We start from the raw sequence: 15,325 nt of genomic DNA on the forward strand, positions 1-15,325 counted from the left end.
ATGTAGGTGCAAGGTTAGCACCGAACCACTATAAATCCTTGTGTTTGTGGTATGCTTTATCGCTTCACTTTATTTCTTTATTATATTCTTGCATTCCTGCTTTAGGTAATTAATATTGAATTAAAGTCTTTGTTTTGTTCTTCATAAGTAATCAGTTGGGCTTAAAATTTTTAGAAACCCAATTCACCCCCCCCTCTTGGGTTGCATAGCTGGGCAACAAGTGGTATCAGAGCCGGTGCTCTAGCCCTTCTTTGATCTAACAATCAAAGAGCCAAAGATCTATGGCAACCCATGTTGGTACTTCTCTAGCCGAGGGGCAATCAACAAACCGACCTCCACTTTTCAATGGGTCTAATTACACCTATTGGAAAGCTCGGATGAAGATTTTCATACAAGCACTCGACTATGATATGTGGAGTATCATAGTGAATGGTCCTCACACACCCACCAAGATTATAGATGGTGAGGAGTCAACCAAACCCGAGAAAGAATGGGATGAGGTTGACAAGAAATTGGCACAATTAAATGCCAAAGCCATAAATGTTCTTTATTGTGCACTAGATGCTAGTGAATTCAATCGCATTTCTTCTTGTGCATCTGCTAAAGAAATATGGGATAGGTTAGAAGTAACCCATGAGGGAACAAATCAAGTAAAAGAGTCTAAAATAAACATGCTTGTACATAAATACGAATTATTCAAAATAGAACATGATGAGTCCATAACTGCTATGTTTACTCGTTTTACTGATATAATCAATGGTTTAAAGAGTCTTGGAAAATCTTATACTAACAGTGAACTTGTAAGGAAGATTCTCAGGTCACTGCCAAGAACTTGGGAAGCCAAGGTGACTGCCATCCAAGAAGCAAAGGACTTGAACACTCTACCTCTAGAAGAGCTTCTTGGATCCTTGATGACTCATGAACTTAGCATGAAGCAACATCAAGAGGATGAAGTCAAAAAGAAAAGAACCATTGCCCTCAAATCCACAACTTTGCCTGATTATGAAACGGATGACTCTGAAGATGAAGAACAGGATGAAGAGATGGCACTCATCACCCGGAAATTTAAGAAGTTTCTAAGAAAAAGGAAACAGGGGATGAGAAAGAAATTCACAAAAGGGGAACAAAGCAAAGAAAAAGAGAAAGATCAACCCCTTATATGCTACGAGTGCAAGAAGCTGGGGCATTTCAGATTCGAATGTCCACAACTGAAGAAAGGTCCAAAGAAGTTCAAAAAGAAGGCAATGATGGCGACCTGGAGTGCGAGTGATGACTCAAGCTCCGACGAGGAAACCTCAACAGAACAAGCCAACCTGTGCCTGATGGCACACGAAAATGAGGTAACTTCTGAATCCACTAGTGAATTCACATTTGAAGAATTGCATGAAGCATTCTATGATTCAATTGATGAATTAAAGAAACTAGGGAAGAAAAACAAAGAACTGAAATTGGAAAATCAGTCCTTAGTGAAACAAGCTGAAAATCTTTCAATTGAAAAATTCACCTTGATTCAAGAAAATCAAAACTTAAAGGATGAAATTAACAAGCTAAAATCTATAGTAGATAAGTTCACCTTAAGTTCAAACAAACTAAATATGATTCTTGATAATCAGAAAGCTATATATGATAAGGCTGGACTTGGCTATAAACCTCTGAAGAAACAAAAATTTCTGAAGGATATTTATGTAAATTATTCAAGTAACAAGTCTACAAATATTACTTGTTTCAACTGTGGTAGGATAGGACATAAATCATACACATATCTTATTAACAAATATGCAAACACAAAGAAAATATGGGTTCCAAAAGGAACCATTCTGACTAACCTGAAAGGACCCAAGAAAGCTTGGGTACCTAAGACAGAAACTTGACCTTTGCTTGCAGGTATGTCTAGCATCCCAAGAAGGAAACAGGAAATGGTATCTTGACAGCGGATGCTCGAGACACATGACTGGTGATGAATCACAATTCATCACGCTTGATGCTAAGGATGGAGGGATGGTCATCTTTGGAGATAATGGCAAAGGAAAGATCATCGGGATAGGTAACATTGGTATCACTCCCTCCAAATATATTGAGAATGTTTTATTGGTTAAAGGTTTAAAGCATAACTTACTTAGCATTAGTCAATTCTGTGATAAAGGGTATAAAGTAGTTTTTGAATCATCTGTTTGCATTGTGACTAGTCCTATTAACGATGGCATTAAATTTGTAGGACATAGGCATGGCAATGTTTATATGATAGATTTGAATGATTTAGCCAAATTAGACATGCAATGCCTAGTATCCTTGAATGCTAAAGTTAATGAAACTAGTTGGCTGTGGCATCGTAGACTTGCACATATTAGCATGCATTCTCTTTCAAAATTAATTAAAAAGGATTTAGTTCTCGGTTTGCCAAAATTAAATTTTGAAAAGGATAAAATCTGTGATGCATGCCAATTAGGTAAACAAACTAGAGTATCATTTAAATTCAAAAATACTATTTCAACTTCTAGACCATTAGAGCTCTTACATATGGACTTATTTGGACCAACTAGAATCACGAGTCTAGGAGGAAAACGATATGGATTAGTAATAATAGATGATTTCTCTCGTTTTACTTGGGTTTTCTTTTTGGCACACAAAAATGAAACTCTACATACTTTCACTAAATTTCATCGAAAAGTCTCTAATGAAAAAGGGTTTTCAATTCAAAATATTAGAAGTGATTATGGAACTGAATTTGAAAATCAAGATTTTGAAAATTTTTGTGATGAAAATGGAATTGGCCATAACTTCTCTGCTCCTAGGACACCCCAACAAAATGGGGTAGTTGAAAGGAAAAATAGAACCTTAGAAGAAATGGCCCGTACCATGCTTTATGAAAGCAACCTTCCAAGATATTTTTGGGCGGAAGCTATTAACACAGCATGTCACATTTTAAATCGTGCTTTAATTAGACAATTTTTAAAGAAAACCCCCTATGAACTTTGGAAAGGAAGAAAACCAAATATTGCATATTTTCATGTCTTTGGTTGCCGATGTTTTGTATTAAATAATGGAAAAGAAAAACTTGGTAAATTTGATGCAAAATCAGATGAAGCAATCTTTTTAGGTTACTCCTCCACTAGTAAAGCATTTAGAGTTTTCAACAAAAGAACTTTAGTAGTTGAGGAGTCCATACATGTTGTTTTTGATGAATCTAACGATCTTCCTTCAAGGAAGAATGAGGGTGTTGATGATGCAGAGCCACTAATAGAAGGTATGAAGGAGATCACTCTGAAAGATTCAGCAACTCCAAAAGACAAGGATCAAGAAGACGAACAAAATGAAAGAGGTGAAGAAATTCAAGAACAACCTCAAGGTACAAATGACCTACCCAAGGAATGGAGGTATGTTCACAACCACCCTAAGGAGTTAATTATTGGTGACCCTATGCATGGGGTAAAAACCCATTCTTCACTAAGAGATGCAGTTAATCATTGTGCCTTTGTATCTCATTTTGAACCTAAAACTTTTGAAGAAGCTGAAAATGATCATAATTGGATTAATGCTATGCAAGAGGAACTTAATCAATTTGAAAGAAATAATGTTTGGACCTTAGTATCAAGACCTAAAGATTATTCAATAATTGGCACAAAATGGGTCTTTAGAAACAAATTAGATGAGCATGGAAATGTAATTTGAAATAAAGCAAGACTGGTTGCTAAGGGATATAATCAAGAAGAAGGAATTGATTTTGATGAAACCTTTGCACCTGTTGCTAGATTAGAAGCTATTAGACTTCTACTTGCATATGCTTGCTTTATGAAATTCAAATTATTCCAAATGGATGTTAAAAATACATTTTTAAATGGATATATTTCTGAAGAAGTATATGTAGAACAACCACCTAGATTTGAAAATCATGCTTTTCCTAATCATGTCTTTAGATTAAATAAAGCATTATATGGATTAAAACAAGCACCTAGAGCATGGTATGAAAGGCTAAGCAAATTTCTAATGAATAATGGTTTTTCAAGAGGTAATGTAGATACAACCCTATTTATTAAAAGAAATCAAAATGATATGCTAATTATACAAATTTATGTTGATGACATAATTTTTGGGTCTACTAATGAATCCCTTTGTCAAGACTTTGCTAAGCTTATGCAGGGAGAGTTCGAGATGAGCATGATGGGAGAACTCACCTTCTTCCTCGGACTCCAAATCAAACAATCAAAAGAAGGAATCTCCACACCCAAAGCAAGTACACCAAGGAACTACTCAAAAGATTTGGAATGGAGAACTGCAAACCAATTGGCACACCAATGAGTCCCTCATGCAAGCTTGACAAGGATGATGAAGGTAAAAGCGTAGACTTAAAATACTATAGAGGTATGATTGGCTCATTATTATATTTAACTGCAAGTAGGCCTGATATCATGTTTAGTGTTTGCTTATGTGCTAGATATCAATCTAATCCTAAAGAATCTCATTTGAATGCTGTTAAAAGAATCCTTAGATACTTAAATGGTACACAAACTATAGGGTTATGGTACTCTAAGGACTCACAAATTAATTTATTAGGATATTCAGATGCTGATTTTGTTGGATGCAAATTAGATAGAAAAAGCACAAGTGGAACTTGCCAATTTTTTGGAGTTAACCTAATCTCATGGTTTAGCAAGAAACAAAATTCGGTGGCACTGTCTACGGCTGAGGCCGAATACATTGCAGCCGGAAGTTGTTGTGCTCAAATCTTGTGGATTAAGCAACAACTCGAAGACTTTGGAATCAAACTTAATGAAACACCAATAAGATGTGATAACACAAGTGCCATAAATCTATCTAAAAATCCAATTCAACACTCAAGATCCAAACATATTGAAATAAGACATCATTTCATAAGAGAACATGTTCAAAACAAAAATATAATTCTTGAATATGTTTGCACTGAAAATCAATTAGCTGATATCCTTACAAAGGCCCTTAGTGAGGATAGATTCTGTGAAATTAGGAGAAATCTAGGAATTCTAGATCCATATGTCTAAAATTTCTCAATTTCCAAAGAATAGATGTCAAAAACTCTTAGAGCTCAATTTTCAACATCTATCCTGGTCCCAAAAGCTTAAATTTATCATTCTAAAAACTTATCATTGAGCAAAATTCCTTCACTCAAAATTTCAAATTTTTTTGAAATTTATTTATATTTTTTCTGAATTTCTGAACTTCATGAGTCGACCCCCATGAGTCGACTCAATGGCAAACTTATAAATCCCACCAACTTTCAACGGGTTCATTGTTTTTATAAGGGTTACTGTTTGTGAGACGACTCATCTTCCCATCGTTCTTCTTCCAAAAGCCGTCTTCTCCAACTCTTCTTGCTCCAAATCCAAGGATTAATTTCGAGGCAATTCTCCCTCCTCCTCTCCACCAAAAATCGCCTCCTTGAAAAGGATTTTCTATGCTTTCTTGCATTGCTTGGCGCGGTTGGAACGTGCCCTAGCACTTTACCGATCTTCCAAAATCCACTTCTTTTCTCCACCAAAATCCTTCTTCACTCTCTTGTGATCCCTCCTCCACTCAATTCAAGTCTCCTTGTCTGCTACTATAGTGGATATGGCTCCGAAGATTAAACTTTTCCAAAGAAGAAAATCAATCTGTGAGCCTGAAAAAATTATCCGAAAGAAAAGGCAAGCTGCTCAATCTTCAACTGCTCCCACTCCAGTTTCAGTATCTGCTCAAGGTCCCTCTTAATCCTCCATAAGCCCCAGTGTAAATCCTCTTTCTGATAGAAAAGTAGAAACCGGGAAAAATATAGATTTTCGGTTCTTTGAGAAAGAAGGTTTTACTTTTGCAAGTAAAATTAAAAACCAAGGATGGGAACTCTATTGCTCCCTTAAGGAAGTCACCTATGTTGACCTTGTTAGAGAATTCTACCAAAACCTACTTTATGGAAGTGGGTCAGTGACTTCAACTGTAAAGGGAATTGATATCTGCCTGGATTCTAGGATATTGGGAGAAATACTTTAGTTGCCTAGTGAAGGATACTCATATATGGAACTCCCAATTAAAGAAGAGGGGATCAGAATTATTTTAGGAGAAACCTATTCAGGAAGTTTAAACAAATTGGAAGCAAAGATTTTGTCCATTGAGATGAGGGTCCTGCATCAGATAGTAACAAAGCTCTTCTTTCCTAGGAGTGGTAGACATGACTTACTTTCCAGCAGAGATGTATGTGTCATGTTTCATGTCATCACTCAGACCCCCCTAAACCTCCCTGCACTTATGATAGAGGCCATGAGAGAAACTTTGAATAGATCCAAGGCACACTTGCCTTATGGTATGGCCCTTACTAGAGTATTCAGGAGGTTTGGAGTTAGCTGTGAGGGGGAGGCTGCTACTAAGCTCTCTCATGTGGACACTTTCAACCAACACAGCCTGCACCGAATGGGAATTACAAAGACTGATGGTGGTTGGATCAAGGGCTCTGAAGAAAGAGCTGAGATAGAGCTGAAATAAGAGCTAAGGACAGAACTGAAGGCAGAGTAGAAGAAGAAGGTCCATCTTCTCCTGTACATGACTTCAGGGCAGCTTCACCAGATACCCAGTTCATTCCTGATACTGAGGCTGGCCCTTCAGAGTTTACTAGGATGCCCACATCAGTGTATCAGCCAGAGAGTAGAGCACCTCATTCAGAGTTCAGACTGGCTGACGATCAGATCGAGCATATATCACAGCGTGTGGCTTCTTTGCTGTCTAGTCAGTGGGGTAGTACTTCTTTTGCACCTGGAGCCACCTCTTCTGATCAGACCATTACTCCCCACATCTCCACCTTGTTTCAGATGATATCAGATCAGTCCATCAGGATCCAGCAGCTTGAGGACACTGTCTGGAGACTTACTGGCAGAGTTCTTGACTTGCAGGGGCAAGTCCTTGCTTTGGCCTATCCCAAACCACAGGAGTCAACCATTGAGGTCACAGACCTCACTGCAGAGGCTGGTAGGCTCAGAGGAGCACTAGAAGGTGGATATGAATTACTGAGGAAAGAGATCCGAGGATCGAGTGAGCATGCTACCACTCAGTTCACTGCTCTACTTCAATCTGTTTCCAGAGCACTGAACGTACTTGATTCTATCAGACTCACCCTTTCTGTTCAGTCTTTGGCCTCTCAGCGTTCTCAGCCACCCAGTTCATCTCGCTCTCCTGCTTGTGCCAGCACCTCCACTCGTGGCAGAGGCAGACGGGGTAGAGGACGTACTTCTGATCCATCATCTCCTCACCCTATATCTTATGACTCCGATCATTGACTTATCTTGATCATTACTAGGTCTTAGGAGTTAGTGTCTTGTTCTAGGATCTATACCTTGGGGCCATGTATTGACAATTAGCTGGTTGAATTTTATTTTTAAGAACTATGTATTGAAACAATTATGTTTTTAATGGAATCATTTTTCACTTATATTTCTACCTTTTGTAATGATATTGATCATATTTTGGTTATATATATTCTTCTTGTGGAAAAATTGTCTTCTCTTTGTTGTTGTTTGCTGTTGATAATTGCTATATTAAGGGGGAGCAAACTTCTATGATAAATTCCAAAAAGGGGAGAAATTAAAGAATATTTCAAAAAAAAAAAAAAAAAAAAAAAAGGAAGAGTTAACCATATTTGATGATGTCAAAAAGGGGGAGAAATTAAACAAAACAAAATTGGAGATATTAAACAAAAATTGAAGATATTAAACAAAAATTGGAGATATTAAACAAAAATTTGAGAAATTAAATATTTGGATAAATTAAACAAAATTTGAAAAATTAAACAAAATTTGAGAAATTAAACAAAAATGGTATTTTGAGAAATTAAGCAAAAATTTAAGAAATTTGATATCAGACAGAAATTAAACAAAAAGCCATCCATCAAAAGCAAAATCATAAGTACAATGCAAATAAGTAATTTTTTTATATGCTCTGATATATTTCAAAATTCAAACTTGCTCTGATATATCTTTTGAAATTTACCTTGATACATCTTAAGAAATTTGATTTACTCTGATACACCTTAAAATTTCTTTTAACTTGCTCTGATACATGATAAAATTTAATCTGATACAGTGTGAAAGTTTCTCTGATATATTATAACATTTGCTCTGATACAGTGTGAAATTTTCTCTGATATATTATAACATTTACTCTGATACATTGTAAAATCTTTTCTGATAACATTGTAAAAATTATTGTTCTTGCTCTGATACATTGCAAAATTTATTTCTTTTCTCTTGCTCTGATATATCTTAAACTCAAAATGATCTAATACCCTTTTCAAATCTTTAAGAAAATGGACAAACTATTTTTGCATAAATATGCCAAAAGAATCATACTCTTTTCAAGCATATACACCTATAATGCATTCTTTTGAAATTAGTGATTCACATAAATATTTTTTGTTCAAATATTTTGTCATCATCAAAAAGGGGGAGATTGTTGCTCCTAGATTGATTTTGATGATTACAAAGCAGATTGAAGGGATACAAACAATTTTAAATTGAAAAAGTCCTTATGCTCTTCAAGGGCAAAATCATAATTTCACTAAAATTCTGATTTGATAGTATCATTTGATAGAACAAATGATTTGTAAACTATTGATGAAAATTTCATTATATTTGGACTTATATTTTTGAAGTTATGAAGGTTTGAAGTGCATGAGTCGACTCATGAGTCAACTCATGGCACTGTGAGCTGATTGGCACGCAAAAATTCTCCTTGGCACGCTAGTTTTCTGACTTGGCACGACCTGTGAGTCGACTCATGAGTCGACCCACAAGGCATGAGTCGACTCATGAGTCGACCCCTGCTGATTTGAGCCAAGAATTTCCAGAAACGCATTCTCTGGTAAATGCAACAGAAGTCGACTCATGAGTCGACTCCTGATGCATGAGTCGACTCATGAGTCGACCCCTGCGATGGAAAATGTCAGCAACGGCTATTTTTTTTGCCCATTTTAATTGCCTTTTATGCTTCCTAAAATTGCTCTAACGGCTCTTTATCTGCCTAAATTATTTTCTCTTGCTTCTAATGCCATAAAATGCTTCAAATGGCGAAAGAAATTGCAGATTAAATAGAGATCAAATGTGAGATCAAAAATAGAAGAGAGGATCCAAAATCTGCACGAAAAAGCCTGAGATCAACGAGATATTCGAAAGAAAAAGAAAAGAGGATCCAAAAATCCAGACGAGAGATTGTGAAAGAGATTCAAGAGCTTTCAAAGAGAGGATCTTTCAAGCCTATTGTTCAACCTTGATCTAGAGATCATTCAAAGCCTTCAAGGGATCTTCAATCAACGATCATCCTCTTCTCAAGCATTCGTTCAAGCATTCATCCATCTTGAAAAAATTCAAAAAGGATTTCTTCATTTGAGTAAAGTGATTTTATTGTTATATTCGCTCATTTAAGGAGCTGTTATTGTATTAATTTGTGCTTTAAATTCTCTTACTCTTGTAAGTAATTGTTCTTGTTTTTGGAGGATTTCCAAAACAAGGAAAGGTTGATCCGAACCTGAAATCGGAGTGTTTTGGGTTTACTTGTACCCGAGAAATAAGTGATCTAGCTTGGGATAGCTAGTGTCGGAGTTTCCGACGTTTTGTATTCGGGTTGAATACAAAGTATAGTGGATTGAAATTCCCAAGTAGGATCTTGGGGAGTGGATGTAGGTGCAAGGTTAGCACCGAACCACTATAAATCCTTGTGTTTGTGGTGTGCTTTATCGCTTCACTTTATTTCTTTATTATATTCTTGCATTCCTGCTTTAGGTAATTAATATTGAATTAAAGTCTTTGTTTTGTTCTTCATAAGTAATCAGTTGGGCTTAAAATTTTTAGAAACCCAATTCACCCCCCCCTCTTGGGTTGCATAGCTGGGCAACATACTGCGAAGACACAGGGCCCCTTCCTCTAGCGCCAATCCTATTGGTGAAAAAATCTGCTTGCGTCGGAGAAGCTGGAGTCGAGGGAGTCGCGATCGCCGCTGGGACCTGCAAAAGAAGTCTAAACCGGAGGTAGGGTTGCTCCGGCAAGACCCTCCGACGCTCAAGTCAGTTCTCTGCCTCAACAAGAATGGAGTGCTCGAATGAAAATTTTAGTAGAGTTTTGGGATATAAAATAGAGCTTAGAGAATAACGTATCTGGGGCCCTCTTTTATAGGCGAAGGGGGCAGCAGACTGATAGCGATATCTGTAACCGTCTGGCAATGAGCTGCCCAGAGTCAGGCAGAGTTTGTTGCGAAGAGTAGTGGAGTGGGATCGTGGCCACCTTCGGGACGTGCCACGTGGAGTCTGTTGCGGGTAGTAGAACGGCGTCCGTTTTTGCAACTTTTCAGGAGGTGGGAGGAATCGTGCGGTATCCGTCACAGGGAGTGGAGCAGAATCGTGGTCATTATGGTGATCTACCAGGGAGTGATGGAGCCGTGCGAAATCCATCGCAGGAGGTGGAGCAATGTCGTGGCCGTTACTGCGGCCTGCCAGGGAGTGATGAAGCCACACGAAATCTGTTGCAGGAGATGGAGCAGGGTCGTGGCTGTTGCTGTGGCCTACCAGTGGGCCCAGGCCTGTCGGCCGAAGTTTGGCTGGAGTGTCTGGCGGAGAGAGGTGGCTAGCCACCCATCTGAGAGGAGCTCGGAGTCCGGCTCCCGTAGGAGTCCGGACGAAGTCTTCTTTCAGTCGGAGTTGGGGATGAAGCCCGGCTCCCGTAGGAGTCCGGGCGGAGTCCACCTACAATTGGCGTCGGGGGTGAAGTCTGGCTTCCGTGAGAGTCCGGATGAAGTCTTCTTGTAGCCGGAGCTGGGGATGAGGTCCGGCTCCTGTAGGAGTTAGGGTGAAGTCCACCTGCAATTAAAATCAGGGGCGAAGTCCTGCTCCCGTAGGAGTCCGGATGAGGTTTACCTGCAGCTGGAGTCGTGGGCGGAGTCTGGCTCCCGTAGGAGCCCGAGCGGAGTCTGCAAGTGAAGTCGTGGGCGGAGTCCGGCTCCCGTAGGAGTCCGGGCGAAGTCTACCTGCAATTAAAGTCGGGGGCGAAGTCCGGCTCCCGTAGGAGTCCGGACGAGGTTTACCTGCAGCTGGAGTCATGGGCAGAGTCCGGCTCTCGTAGGAGCCCGGGCGGAGTCTGCAGGTGAAGTCGTGGGCGAAGTCCGGTCGAAGTCTACCTGCAATTAAAGTCAGGGGCGAAGTCCGGCTCCCGTAGGAGTCCAAACGAGGTTTACCTGCAGCTGGAGTCGTGAGCGGAGTCTGGCTCCCGTAGGAGCCCGGGCGGAGTCTGCAGGTGAAGTCATGGGCGGAGTCTAGCTCCCGTAGGAGTTCGGGCAAAGTCTACCTGCAATTAAAGTCAGGGGCAAAGTCTGGCTCCCGTAGGAGTTCGAGCGAAGTCCTGCTCCCGTAGGAGTCCAGATGAAGTTTACCAGCAGTCAAAGTCAGAGAAGAAGCCAGGCTCCCGTAGGAGTCCGGGCAGAGTTTTCCCATGGCTAGAGTCGGGGATGAGGTCCGGCTCCCGGAGTCCAGGCAAAGTCTACCTGTAGTTGGAGTTGGGGGTGAAGTCCGGCTCCCGTAGGAGTCCAGACGAAGTCTGCCTGCGGTTGAAGTCGGGGGCAAAGTCTGGCTCCTGAAGGAGTCCGGACGGAGTCTTCCTGCAGTCGGAGCTGGGGACGAGGTCCGGCTCCCATAGGAGTCCGGGTGAAGTCCACTTGCAATTAAAATCGGGGGCAAAGTTCAGCTCCCGTAGGAGTCCGGACGAGGTTTACCTGTAGCTGGAGTCGTGGGTGGAGTCCGGCTCCCGTAGGAGCCCGGGCGGAGTCTACAGGTGAAGTCGTGGGCGAAGTCCGGCTCCCGTAGGAGTCCGAGCGAAGTCTACCTGCAATTAAAGTCGGGGGTGAAGTCCGGCTCCCGTAGGAGTCCGGATGAGGTTTACCTGCAGCTGGAGTCGTGGGCAGAGTCCGGCTCCCGTAGGAGCCCGAGCGGAGTCTGCAGGTGAAGTCATGGGTGGAGTCCGGCTCTCGTAGGAGTCCGGACGATGTTTACCTGCAATTAAAGTCAGGGACAAAGTCCAGCTCCCGTAGGAGTCCGGACGAAGTCTGCCTGCAATTGGAATCGGGGGTGAGGTCCGGCTCCCGTAGGAGTCTGGACGGAGTCCACTTGCAATTAAAATCGGGGGCGAGGTCCAGCTCCCGTAGGAGTCTGGACGTCGTGAAGAATCTGGTCGATGCTGGTGGGGTCCTGCCCGTCGGCAAAACTTGGGAGTGTGGCGGAGGCTCGGCCGCCTGGGGGGTTTGAAGAGGCATTGCTGGAGATTGAAAGTCAGTTGGATCCCCGGAGGGTCACCCCCGTCATGAACTTCGGTTGGGGGGTATTTTATACCCAACAGATACTATGATTTCTTAGTCTGGGATGGGGATCCAGTTGAACTCGATGAGAATAATGAGGATCTGATCACCTATATGGATGCGATGCAGAGGTCTGTCTCCAATAAATGGCTGGAAGCCATGAAATTCAAAATGGAGTTCATTAAAGTCAATAATGTATGGACATTGGTTGACCCACCTGAAGGGATAAAACACATAGGGTGTAAGTGGATCTTCAAAAAGAAAAGGGATGTAGAAGGGAAGGTAAAGACCTATAAAGCTTGTCTGGTTGCCAAGGGTTACCGTCAACGTTATGGTATTCACTATGATGAGACGGTTTCTCCCATGGCAATGCTCAAGTCTATTCGGATTATGCTTGCGATAGTAGCAGATCTGGACTATGAAATCTAGTAAATGGATGTGAAAACAACCTTCCTAAATGGAGAGCTAGAAGAAGAGGTGTATATAATACAACCTAAAGGTTTCATATCTATAGATGAGTCTAAGGTATGCAAGCTTCAAAGGTCCATCTATGGACTTAAGCAGGCATCTTGGAGTTAGAACATGCATTTTGATAAAGTGATCAGAACGTATGGCTTTATTAAGAATGGAGAGGAACCTTGCATATACAAATGGGTTAATAACTCTGTGATAATATTTTTTGTTTTATATGTCGATGACATTCTTTTAATCGAAAATGACATTCCTATATTGCAGGAAATAAAAGTTTGATTGTCATTACAGTTCTCCTTGAAAGATTTGGGAAAAGCATCCTTCATCCTTTGGATGAAGATCTATAGAGATAGATCTAAAAGGTTGCTTGAATTATCTCAGTCGACATACATTGATACTGTGCTGAAAAGGTTCAACATAGAGAATTTCAAGAAAAGCTATCTTCCGATAGGCCAAGAAATTTCTCTCTCGAAAAGTGATTATCCGACAACTCCTCAAGAGAGAGAGCGTATGAGTAGAATTCTATATGCTTCGATAGTGAGATTTATTATGTACGCCATGATATGTATGTGACCGGATGTGGCATACTCATTAGAAGTAGTGAGCAGATACCAGTCCGATCCAGATGAGAATCACTGGAAGGTCGTAAAGACCATCCTTAAGTATTTGAGAAATACTAAGTATCAGTGGCTTATCTATGGAGAATCCGACCTAAAACTTGTGAGGTTTACAGACTCCAATTTTCAGTCGGATCATAACGACAACAAAAATATATCAGGATATATTTATACCCTGAACGGTGGAGCAATCTACTGAAAAAGTTTCAAGCAGCACACTGTGGCCGACTCTACTTGTGAGGTAGAATATATCACGACATCCGATGCTGTGAAGGAAGCTGTGTGACTATGAAAGTTCATCAATGAGCTCGGAGTAGCACCCTCCCTTGATGGCCCCATCTTGTTGTACTGCAACAGTACTGATGCCATTGCTCAAGCGAAGGAACCAAAGTCACATCAGTAGACCAAGCACATTTTGCATCGCTACCACCTGGTCTGAGAGATTGTAGATCGAGGTGACGACGAGCTTCAGAAGATCAACGAAAAGGAGAATCTGACCAACCTATTTACTAAAACCCTCAGCATCAAGGAGTTCAAAGACTACAAATCAAAGATGGGTATACGATACTGCACCGATTGGCTTTAGTCCAAATGAGAGTTGTTGGAAATTATGTCTCAAAGCCAATCGTCAGCCTGTTGACGGTTGTGCTTATCATTATAATTGTATATGAATTATTGAATTAATAAATATTATTTAATTTTTTCATCACTGTGTATATGTTATTTTGAACTCCTGTTATATGATGAAGTCTTTAGGACTATTTGATTCGATATAGGAGGATATATCGTTGAGTCCTTAAATGAGTTCACGACCAAATGATATGCTATTACTAAGATGATAGACATATCAAGTGTAGGTCATTGTGTACCATATAGGTTGGTTGTCCTCTTAACCAAGGAGCATGGAGACAGTGGTATGGCATGCAAGTGAAATATAGGAGTATATTTCACTGAATGTGACCAACTTTGGAGGACTCTGCTGTCAAGAGTCACTCTGAAGAGATATAGGTATAAGTGTCCCTCCGACCTGAGATCACCATGGTGACTTGCAAGCAACTCACTATGCTTTGGTGTCGGACTACTTGAATTTCTAATTCAGCGATGAAAGATTTCTGGGCATAGTCAAGTATTTGTGAAGTCGGTGTGTGAGTCAAGATGGAATTGATCCCTCCGAATAAATAAGAGTTAATGTATCAGTGTGTTTCAATTCAGTACAATCTTGGCCGAGGTAATCCATGTGATGGATTTTGAAAATTAAAATATAATGTGGATGACCATATCAGGGTTGGCAATTAAATTCTAGGTCACATTGAGTATTTGGATCAAAGAGATGAATTATACGGTAACTATATTCAAATAGATTCTTGAGTGTTACTTAGCATACATTTGGCCTATTCGAACGTCGGGTACCATTGCTAGATGGTTACTTCGATTGGTACAGGAATCAATTTTTGTTCTATCAGCTTAGGTTCGAACCTATAGGGTCACACATATTAGAAGTTCTTCTCCGATCACATGGTTAATCTTAAAAGTCCTAGTCAACAGAGACTCTGGTGAAGAGTCCCACTTGACAGAGACTCTAGAGAAGAGTCCTACTAGACTTGGACTCTATCTTTAATGGAGGATTAATTAATGGTTAGATCACTAATTAGCTCAATTTGATTGAGCATTAAAGCCTGGATCAAGCCTGATTGAATTTGATTCAATCAGGTCAAGTCTGATTAGGTTATGAGATAACCTAATCAGTAAGGGAGAAATGATCCTGATTTGATCGGTTCTATGACTCAATTAATTTATTGATTTGATCAAATTTAATTGAGATTATAAGAGCCTAGTTATATTAGGTTCATCATGTTTTATTTGGATCTAACTGGATTGGATTTGAAAGAAATTCAATTGGTTGAACCCTA

This window comes from Elaeis guineensis, chromosome 1, assembly GCF_000442705.2.
Source record: "Elaeis guineensis isolate ETL-2024a chromosome 1, EG11, whole genome shotgun sequence".
Taxonomy (NCBI): domain Eukaryota; kingdom Viridiplantae; phylum Streptophyta; class Magnoliopsida; order Arecales; family Arecaceae; genus Elaeis; species Elaeis guineensis.